Below are 10747 nucleotides of genomic sequence, written 5' to 3'. Positions count from 1 at the left end.
AAACAATAATGCTGTTCTGAAGTTTTATTTGATATTGGTGTATATATTTACACTATGATAACATTCTATAGACGTCTACAATATAACATCTCCTTCTTCTTCCAGAACAGCTGTACACCAATACAATAAGGCACGGTGCCCCTTGGTCACGGGCTTATTATGCTTTGTACACCAATACAATAATAATTTTTTTTTTTTTTCTACTGGAACGTTTTTTGTTAACTGCAATATGTCTGTTAATATCGTTCAGCATTTCTCAATAACTGATAGAGGGACTGCTATATGTGTGGCTAAACATTTAAAGTATGTTTTTTTTTGTTTAACTATAATAAAATATGATTTCATTTAAAACAATTGTTTATTCCTTTGAGTGTTGACTGAAGTAACAAATTGCTCTTGTCATTTTTGGTGAAATATATGTTTATTTTAATTTACCCTTTGTCATTGGCTATTAGTGTTAATTCATCATCAAGGCTTAGCTATGTGCAGTGTACTGGAGCTGTTCGGTAATTCTCTTTGTTGAGAAATCCACCTTCATGAGAACCAAGGCCTGCAGAAAAGTACCTGAAAACTCAAGGGACAGCAAAATCTTCACAAGACTGATGAAAGAATGATTTTGCATTGTTTAACTTCTCTGTCTGGCTTTATGAGTGGATTCTGCCATTTCATGTTGTATCACTGATCTAATTGGTGGCAGGGAAACGTAGCCATGGCCAAGAAAGGCAGGGAAGGAAAACAACATGAATGTAAACAATGCAGGGTTGAAATTATTTTTTAAAACTCTGTTTTGACAATATTTTATGAAATGCAAACAAAACATTTGTTATACCTCAAGGATACACGCAGTGTGTTTTGGTGAGAAGTGCTGAATGTAAACACAATTTTTGTTTGTCTACTAGAAAACTCCAAAGGGAACCTATAACTAATTTCTCATTCTATCACACAGTCCATTTCTCTAAATGAAAACATGGCCTAATTAATAGCTGCATAATTGCTACTTGTCTTGTTGCAGAGACATAAACAAAGAACCCAGACGTTTTTATTCATCTTGAGGAAAATCTGCTGGAAACATCAGCACAATTTGATGTTATAGAGATGCTATAATCACTCAAGTTCCACATGTAATTAATCCTGTTAATCTGAGTGCGTCTAGCTCTCCTCTGACTTAGGTATTAATATATAAGGACCATCTGTGGTCTGTCTGCACACACACTGGAATATAACTGATGAAAACACTAGAATTCAGCCAAAGTTATAACAACAAGAGATTTTGAGCAGAGACAATGTAGCACATGCTGTGTGTGTTACAGTGTCTCTGGCTGCTGGTTGTACTGTGTCTATGTAATGTTGTGTAGATCACAGGTATAGTGAGCATCCTTGGTCCTTTGTACCATCAATGAATTAATATCGGACAAACTGTGAATCTGCGATCTGGCTGAAATTTGTTGCTGTGGTGAATTCAAAAGGAGAAAATTCAAACCAATTTCACAAACCACTGAAAGAATATTTTTCATTTCAGAGCTGCAGGAGAGCAAACATGCATTTTGATCACTCTTTCCAGCAAATCTGGGTGGATGTGGAATAATCTGAACAGTCAGGTCGTTAGCAAACAGACATGTTTGATCCTGTTTGTCAAGAAAACCATCATTTTGTTGACTTGATATTTTTTCCACTTTTTTGTGTTTTATTTCTTTCCCCCAACTGAGTTTCTGGTTTTGTTTCTACAGCCTGTTTTCACTCAGCTTGGGTTTTATGCTTCTGTAAACCACAGGAAACGGCTTTCTAATTTATAAAACATGCTGCATAAATAAACAAATAAAACCTCATTTTATGGAGTAAAACACACACCTACCACGTGACCTGGCCTGTTCAGACGTTGTTGCAACAAATCTTTGGCTTCATATTCGACTGTGTCACCACTGCTTTCATCATGGCTAACTTTTCAGCCAGGCTTCAATGCCTCATTACGTAACCAAAGTTAGGATGAGGTGACTCTGAGTTTACTCACCCCTTTATGATATTTATTATATAACTATCACAGTTGCACCTTTTTTGCTGCAAACCATAACCTCTTCCACTTCACTTCCAAGGAGAAAGTTCCCAGACGATCAGCTGAGATCACCCTGTCCTTCATCACACTTCACCATCCACCCTGCGAGGTCTGATCTGTAGCAACTCTGCACAGTTCAGCAGCCACACAGTGGGTTCGCCACAGCTCATCTTTATCTTCACGTCACCTGTCATTCTGATTTATATGGCCAGCACATGCACACATAAACACACACTCATCCACGTGTGTCTTGAAGCTCTTTCACCTTTCATCCAAGAGGCTTCTTCAGTTCTTCAGTTGACTTCTGTGGGGTCATTATCAAGGCCATTGTTGTCACTTGGTTTATTAGTGCTCCTGGTTGTTGTAATGACAGTTTTTGGAGTCAGTTGAGGCCAATTGTGAATGTTTGCTAATTCTCCTGGGAGGGATGAAAGGACAGCATTGTAGGTGGGGGATAAGCGGTATCATAGTGGTGTCCTTGAAGGAGAGCCCTTATCCCTCAGGTGCAGGTAAGATGCTGAGTCCTCACCTGAGGAGATGGCTTTCCTGCTTTGAGCCATGCGTTTGTTCAGTGATTGCTTAGTTTCAGAGAAACTACCACTATGATAAAACTGTTAAATTTAGCAGTGTTGACACAAAAGATAATGTGAAAAACAGGGTGAAAAAATGTGGAATTTTTGTCTAAACTACTACTTTTTCCCCAAATGTCCTGAAACAGTACTGAGAACATCCTGTCTTCTGTGTCCTCAATGGCTACAGCAGTCATCATAAGCATGTTTTTGTCAGTTTATTTAATCTCTGATGCTTTCAGTCCTTTAGTTCTGTGCTATTTCGCTGAGTGTTGCAGTGCCATTCAAATGCTCCTAAAAATGTCAATCTCAGCCCAGTTTAAAAATCACTGATGAGCACTTCTTTAGGACTGTGAATGTAATCTGAACAAAATACAGAAAACGACAGCAAAAATGCAAGGACCTGTGGGTTTTAGGACACAAATGACATCTGACAGGCTGCAGTTCTTCATGCTTGAATGGCCAAACATTACAAAATGAACTGAGGAAAAATTCAATGAGAAGGGATGCTTATATTGAACTGCTTTTGCTGTCTTCTTCACCTGTATGACCACCAGAAAAGGCTGATGACAATATTAATAAAAAATAAGACATACGTCAATACCGCTTGATTTGTCATATGAAGCTTTTCTTCACTCCAGATAAAAATAAAGATTCTTAGATGTGGCAGATTAGAAAAATAACATGGAAATCCATGTAAACTAAATGTTTTCCAGTGTAACTGGTGAGTAGTCACAGTACATCTAACACTCTCTGCTGCTATACATCAGACTCAAAAAAACACTTCTATCAACAAGGAACCAGCTGGAAAAGATAATCTTCACCTCGTCCTGCTAAAGTGGAAAATCCATACGACACTGAGTAATCAGCATGTTGTCAAATCAAGGCATCGATTCTAAGAGAAGAAGCAATATAAGTGTTTGTAAGTTAATAAGGGGGCTAAAAGGGGCTGGAAGAAACACTACACTTCTAATAAACCGACGCCATTTTTCTGAACATCTGAGATATTTGTGCTTGAAAATGTGTGAATTCTCAGTATTTTTTTTTTACTCATTTTGTTGAACAACCAACATTTGCAAACGCACAATTCCACATTTCCCTCTTTAATTTTCTGCATGCTTTCCCTGTTACTCTTTTGTCTCCTGAGATTGGCAACTTGTCAAATACACTGTCATTATTCCACAGAATAATCTCTGGGTGAGTCCTTTTCAGAGGCAGCAGAGCATATTCACAGGAGTAAATGAAAGTGGAGAGGAGAGGACGACGGTGGTTGTTTAGTGGATGATGGGTTTCTAATCTTTCCAGAGCCTCCACCTCTGAATGTCCAGTATTCTGTTCCTCTCACATCTCCCATTGCATTGCATTAAGCCAACTCGTTTTTCACAGGAAACTGAAAATACGCCTGCCTGCCAGGACCTTTATCTCACGAGCAGAGAATGCCATTAATGGCCTGCTCCACTCTCTGCTGTTAATCACATAGAGAGGAAATGTCTTTTTATGTGCTGAAAACCATCTCTCCTGAAGAGAGCAGCGAGATTTTGCTTGTTTTCTAACTGACATGTCAAAATTACAAATTGCACACTTTCCTGTCTTGTTTTTTTTTTCTTGTCAGTCAGTGTGTGGTATTTTATCTTTCAAGCACCCAGTCACTTTATTTTTGCCTCCTTGGGAATGACAGCAAAGAAACATGTCACACTAATTGTTGCCACTCAGGAAAAAAGAAAGAAAGAAAAAGATGACAGCCGTCAAACAAACCGTCACATGTCAATCCCCATTTTTGAAATGGGAATTTCTCTATCTCTGTGTCTTTCTGAGTTTTTATTATTTTGTTGACTGGTAAGTTTGTTTTTAATGTTCTATTCTTTTTGTGGTACTTATTTTTTCTCACATAAACATTTCAACATTTATGAGAGTGTTGCATAAACCAGCTCAAAAGTAGAAATGCAAACCACGTCTGTAGAACTTCTTATCTTATTTGTTTGAATAAGTTGATGTGTTTCGACCATAGGCTTTCTATCTGATATGCATCATGCAGGATAAAGGGAGCTAAATAACCAGTTAATGAACAGATATTTTTATTTCTTTCTTTCTTCATTTGAGATTGAAGATTCATTCTTGACTTTGGAAATTGCAGCTGACAGAAAAAAACTAAACTGCTAGCAGCTGTAGCTTCATGTTTGTTTTACTGATATGAGATATATCTCAAAGATGTCTGTATTGTAATTAAAATTTATAGTTCAAAAAATGTTGAATTGTTGGTTTAACTAATTCTGAATTGTTTCTTCTGCATTGTTTAGCTGTGATAGAAGGGTTAGCTTTACTGTTATAATCCAGCCTCAGGCTGTTCAGTATTACCATTTTACTGTCTGCTGACAACAAGCTCAGCCAGCTGACTGATGTTGGCATCGCTATAACATTTTAATGATGCATGCAGATGTTGATACAACACCAACTCTCATTAACCCTAAAAACTTGTATAAATAAAGCAAAATCAGAACTGAGACAATATACGCAAACAGCCGCCGCTGCTCCCTGTGTCTGGTGGAAGAATATCACTTCATTTCAGTTTGGAACAGTTTCCATAGGCGCCGTGATCACACTGAACTTTTGCCTTGCCGACAGAAAGAGATGTTGCCTTACTTTGGCCTCTAAGTTTATCTGTCTGTCCTTGAATTTCAGCTTTATTCAGTTCAGATTGCTTTACTGACAAGGGATGAGAAAGGATCTATGTCACCAAAATCTGATTAAAACAAAATTAAAAACAACAATTTAGGGATAATGTGCCTTAAATAAAGCTGTTAATGGACTCTCTAAATGTCAAAAAGTGAATGTAAAAACACTGGTGAACCACGTTTACCAGCTAAAGTCACTATATAATAGTATAGAATGTTAGAAGGGACGGGTTGTTTTTGCAGTAAGACAAAAATAAGACAAAATTTGCAAACCTGTCTCTCATGGGGATAATTTGCCTCCTCATTTGGTGACATTTAAAGACCAAGACTTCAGAAAAATCTGCAGTGTTTTCACTCTCTCCCTCTGACACCTGGAGCTTTTCTCTCTCTGTAAGCAGATGAAATGTTGGCATGTTTATCATAATGGCAGTTATGGTAAGCATTAAGCTCAGACTTCCTCATTCTTGCTGATTTGCTGCTTTTTATGTTCCTGTTGAAATGTGAAAGCAATCACTGGGTTACGTGTTCTGTAAAACATGTAAAGCAGTGTCTATGTGTGTCAAGGTCAATCAGAAATTGGTGCTATGGGGATGATAGAAAGGATTTAATGGCACAGTAAAAAAAAAAAAAAAAAAAAAAAGAAGTGACATTTGCATTGAAGTCAGAACACAATGACCTGTTTCCATCTTCATATTACAGCCGAACCAACTGGACACACTGGTTCGGAGCAGCTGGCTTCCACGTTTCAGATTGGCTGTAATGTAATTATTTTAACTGATGTAAAGAGAACATGGCATCCAGCAACAGGGATGCTGGGGAAGGTCTCATCTCATGTGAGGCTCTGACATTAGTGGTGTTACATAACTGTGACCTCCAGCTCTGCTGTCGTTGACTCTGGTGCAGTTCCCCGCTCCAACCCCCCACCCCATCCTCCCATATACTCTATAATCATTCTGCATGCATGGCTTCGGACACAAGCCCAGCGTTGTGGCCAAACAAGCTGCTGGCACTTGCAGAGATGTTCTTCTGATCAGCTGATGCCTTCAGCTGAGACAAGAACAAGCAGGAACACCAGACAGAGCAAGAGCATGCAGATCAGACCGAGGGCCATGTCTCCGACTTCAACACTGATGTGCTGTAGTGTTCTTTTTCTTTAAAAAAAAAATCAAACTTTGTTGCTGAGAGGTGGATGGGAAGATTGACGACACTCTCACGTCTATCTGTTAAATATGATGCTACTGCTAGCAATCAGATAGCTTAGCTTAGCATAAGCCAGTGAAAAGGTGTCACAAGTATTAAGATGTTTGAGGGATAAAAGACAAAAAAAAAAGCTTGGGAACCACTTCTCTAATACATATTATATACTCCCATACCTTATGGATTTTGGTACAGCATTAAATGAAGAAGACTAGGACATCTACCATAATATAGCCAACTGATATATAAACTTAGTAAAATTTAATTCTGAAACATATTCTACTTCTACTTAAGTTTGTATAACTCATTCACCATTCAGAGTCAGTGAGGTTCCCCTGGACAGTCTTGAAGAACCCAAAATCTCTGCAACAACAAATTATTTAAACCTCTTAAAAGTCTGAAAATGTGCAGACACCTGAGAACAACCAAATAAAACGTTAAAGGAGTGTCTGTGCTGCAGGTCTGTTCTCTCTCTCTGTCTGCCCCTTGCTCTCGTGTCTCTTTGTTCAATAATCTTTTATTTATACTAAACTGTGTTGTTTCTCTCTCTGTAAATATGCTTCTGCCGTCGTGGCCAAGTAAGACATCCTTTGTCTCAACAGAACAAACCTGGTGAAGAGAAATGGAATAAGTAGTGGAAAAATACACAGAGGTCTACATGTGGAGTCCCACGTGAGACTGTTACAGTATCTGGTGTTAGATCATCTTTGGGTCTCTGGTCTGTGGTCAGAACACATCTAATGGGGTTTTGCCAGGTTGATTTGATAGAACAGTGCAGCAGAGAGACAATCAAAAGAGAGATTAATAGCCATCAAACATCAAAAAACATGCAGCTCCTGCGTCAATTCAGTCTCAAAGTAGGGTAGAGTTCTACAGCAGAGGGCCATATATTCATTTTATTTCGTCTCCATTCAGACTTCCATATTTAAAAGAAAAAAAAAATCACTCAGTTATCTCATCTCCTTCTTACCTATTCCTTCTGAGATTTTTTTTCTTTCTTCTGTGTCATAGTACATTGAGTTCAAAACTGAAAAAGCAACACCCTCTTTTACAAGAGTAGACAGAGCTTCAGGGAGCCTCTGTCACATGTCAACCTTGGAACCTTAACTCTGCTATGACAGCCCAAAAAATAGTTCATTGCTTTTCTTTTTTCTGTTTTTTTTTTTTAAACATACAGGCAAATTCAAGAAGTAAAGATGGGTTTAGGTAAGGAAAAAGATGGTATGTACATCTTGAAGACTTAACACCTAAAACACTGCACACACATTGAACAAGGACAACAAAACCTTGCAACCAATGCCAAGTAGAACAACACATGCCAGAGCGACAAGGAAGCCCTGTACAGATTCAAGCTGCTGTGTACTGCGGCACATTTCAGAGCTTAACAATAAAACTTGGTGAGTACAGTCCATTTTTTTTCTCCATACTCCTACACTAAGGTGTGTGTAAGTGATTGAAACAGGTATCACATCACAGCCTTCATGGCACAATTTCAATTGTGCCCTTTTATTTAAAAAGAACTGCTGAGAGCCTTGGAAATGTTTCTGACTTCAACATGGATTAACATCAAATCTGCAGTGCTGCTCCTGTGTCACTTGTGATTAGGTGTCCTCCAAGAAGATCTGCAGGAAAATTTGCCAGGCTCTCCGTACCCCGCACACCCCCGCCATGTCGCGAAGCTCCTTCGACGGTTAGATAATCAGCCGAGATATGAGCTGAAGTGATTGTTGTGAAATCCATACACACCACTTGTGTAAGATCAACAACAAGGAATGTGAAATGGATTCTGGACTGTGAAATGTAGGAAGGATAAAAGATGATATAAATACTAATAATAATTATATTGTATCTCTGCCTAAAATCATCATCACACCCACCACTTTTCTTCAGGATAGGCACTATTTTTTGCAAATGTACAGAATTTGAATTCAGGGAATCTCAGTCAATTAAAGAGAGAGATAAAAAGAGATAAAAATGTATTCTGTAAATGAACACTTTTCTTCTCTTCCTGTTGTTTATTTCTTCATTTATGGGGAACAACAGCTGGGATAGGCTCAGTTAACACTTTGCCCCCATAGTCCCATCCGAAGTAAAAACTAATAAAAATTATTGCTGTAAAGTTCCAAAGAATATTTAACAAACAGAGAAACTGTTTAATAATCTTAGGCAAATAGCACAATCAAAAAAGTTTGTCTATGAAAATGCAGAATAATTTAGGAGTACATGAATGAATTTTTGCTTGATTTTAAGATGTATGCACTGCATCTCTTTAGGCTATAATTCCATAGGTAGTTGCAATAATGTCTGTTTATGATTTGGAGTTTTATACAAACTTCACTAACACCACACTTCTGAGTTCTTTACATTAATGTCGAGGGGGTTCAGAGTGAAGTAAAAGCGAATAATAAACACAGAGAGTGCTGTCCCAAGGTGGTGATCAGAAGGTGGATTTTCTTTTCGGTCTCAAGGATACTTTACATTTCAATCCTCCTCTACTGAAATCTCTCAAAGGGATGAGATGCTAAATAGTTTCTCTAAGCCCACATGTGTTTGATGGCCTCTTGAGGCCACGCGGGGACTTCAGAAAGCACCAGTTCCTGCTACTAGCACACCGAGCACCAGTGGAGAGCGATTGCGTAACCAATGACAGCCTTCAGCGGCTGATGCATAATCACGACAACTGTCCTGGTGTGTTGCTGATACAGTAGATAACAGTTAGAGAGAAGACGAGAGGACAGGGAAGACAGTGGGTCACGGGTCAGGCGTGTCTGCGTCAGAGGTTTTGTCACAATTAAAATGCACAGCATAAAGTATTTCATTAACATTTTGCAAAGCTAACAATAAAGTTACTGAATGAAATAAAAGGTCACAGTCTGCAGTCACAGATGAAAAAATCTGCAATGATTTTTATTTGATAGTTTTTTTTTCGGCACTGAAAACATTAGTTTCTGTTCTGTGTTTGTTGTTGATATAAATCAAAGAAGTTGTTATCCATCATTGCTAGTCCATAAAACACCACTAAAATCTAACCAGTCCTGGTTTTAGGAAACTTTTTGCCAACTTTCTGACAGATTTACAGTCTTGAAAACTATGGTGAATTCACCCTCACACAAACAGAATCAGCCCTCATGTTACTGTGGCCAAATACAGATTGGGTTGCTGACCTCAGTTGTGTCGCAGTAAGCCCTGCTTTGTCATGGAACAACATTGAATAATATCTCAATAATTTAAATTTCAAACTGCCTAACAGTGAGTGGGTCGGTTTTCTATATATAGTTTAACCACAGATTTTTCAATCCCAATTTGGTCTTCATTCCTGATTTGACTCAACTCCACTTTTAGATTTACAAAATGGAAAGAATGATAGTTAAAGAAACAGCTCTGCCTGGAAGTCTTGCTTTGTGTCTGCACACTTCATGGTAGCTACTGTTTATTCTATTCTGCTATTAAAAACTTATGCAATCCATTTCAGTCCAGTAAATCAATACATAAAAAGTGCCAGTAAAGGTGAGTGGCTTTTTCAGCAGAAACTGACTACACCTTATTGCTCTTTTTACAACTACGCCTAACTACACCAAAGAAAAGTGATTCTCAACAGGGGTACGTCTGCAGTTGCCTGGTATGTGGAATATATCCACATACTTGTAAAATAAACAGCCAAATAGGATTACGAATTGGCGTGATACTGATCTTTAGTATATTTATAACAGCCAGTAAACTGTCCATGAACCTTAACATTGTGTGTTAAAGTTGAGAATGTGTGAAAAAGTTAGCAGCTGAGCAGATAAGTTAAAATAATCAGCTGAATCAGTCTCTACTAACAGTGTTTTGCCTCACATACATGCTTTGATCAGTTAAGGAGATAAAAAAAAAGTCTGACCTTTAAACAAAGTACGTAATAACCTTTTCATGAATTGAATCACACTGCACTTCTTCTTCCTCTCACTGTATGTCAACAACCACAACAGTCGTGACGGTCTCCAGCCCGTGTTCTTTTAAGCTTCCTGTGAACATACTGTGTGCCCAGAGAAAGGGCTTCCAGGAATATGCTGGTCTGTGTTGGAAATAACAGTTGCTACAATGATTCACAGTGACTGTTGACATGTTTTCCAAAGGTTAAGAAGAGTTGTCGATGCCATTGCATCCTGCACAATTTCAGCCAGACAATAATGACTGCACATGGGGAAGCAGTGCGGGCTGGTGTTTACAGTTCATTCTCATAGGTGAGCTTTGTTTGAAGGCTATACATGAATGCCAGG

This window comes from Toxotes jaculatrix, chromosome 19 (genome assembly GCF_017976425.1).
Source record: "Toxotes jaculatrix isolate fToxJac2 chromosome 19, fToxJac2.pri, whole genome shotgun sequence".
Lineage (NCBI taxonomy): Eukaryota > Metazoa > Chordata > Actinopteri > Toxotidae > Toxotes > Toxotes jaculatrix.
This window is presented reverse-complemented; position numbering follows the sequence as displayed.